Raw genomic sequence first — 1,186 nt, 5'->3', positions numbered from 1 at the left:
GGATCCTGCATTTGGCTGTCAGCATCTGTCCTCCAGTTCTGGGACTTGGGCCAACAGCTTGCTGATCTTGGATTCATTAGCCTTCACAGCTGTGAGCCAGCAGCCTGGCAGACAACCTGTAGATCCTGGGTTCTTTAGCCCCTGCAGTTACGTGAGTCAGGAGATGCCTCCTGCCTGACACTTGACACTTTGCCCATGGACTTGGGACTTCCAAGCCTCTATAACCACATGAGATCTTCTTGAGATAAATCTCCGCATATATAGACACAAATACATGCTTCACTGGTTTTGCTCCTCTAGAGAACCCTGCCTAAGACACCCTCATAGGTATACTTTGCTGAGTGTTATAGCTTCCTGTAACTGTAAACATGACTGTTAATGACGTTATACCACTGTAGGTCCTAAACCTAATCATTCTGAGTTATTAAGAGAGCAGAAGAGACAAAGAGACACATAAAGGGAGAAGATATATGCCAAAGAATTCATGGAACAATCAACAAGGACAACCCGCTAAAGCCACAACCTGAATTTGGAACTTGTGCCTCCAGAACTACGAGGAAATAAATTTCTGTTCTTTAAAAACAGCCACTTGTTTTACTTGTTACAGCAGCACTAGATACCCAAGTATAAGCCCTTTAACCAAACAGACCGAGCCTCAACATAAACATACACCCATTTTGCTATTCTCTCCAGGATTTCCCTCTCCTTATTGACCACCACAGAATTTTTGCTTTTTAAAAATTGATCTGGAGTCCTATTCACTGTGATTTTATGTCATGTGATAGAAGAGAGCAATCATATTATGAGTCTAAGGATGGACATTAGTACTTTTTCATTTTCTATGATACACCGTTTTGGGAATAATGATGTTCACAGAAAATTTAAAACATATTTTATGGAATTATAAAACGGAGAAGTTGACACAAAAACTCCTTTGCAGAGAAAATCACTAAGGGTGAGTATCCTCTTAAAAATTACCTCACAGAGGCACGTAAACACACGTACATTTATGAGTTTGTTTATACTATGGCTGCTACAATCTGATTTTCCAAAACCGATGTTATCATGCAATTATGTCCATATCATGGTTTTAATGGCTTCATGTTATTACAGAAATATGACAAAATTCAAATTCCTGGACATGAACACCTATTTTCACTTGAATAAAATTCAATGACGCCATTGA

Source organism: Loxodonta africana, chromosome 11 (assembly GCF_030014295.1).
Source record: "Loxodonta africana isolate mLoxAfr1 chromosome 11, mLoxAfr1.hap2, whole genome shotgun sequence".
NCBI classification, from domain to species: Eukaryota; Metazoa; Chordata; class Mammalia; order Proboscidea; family Elephantidae; genus Loxodonta; species Loxodonta africana.
The sequence above is the reverse complement of the archived record's forward strand: the minus strand, read 5'-3'. Positions refer to the sequence as shown.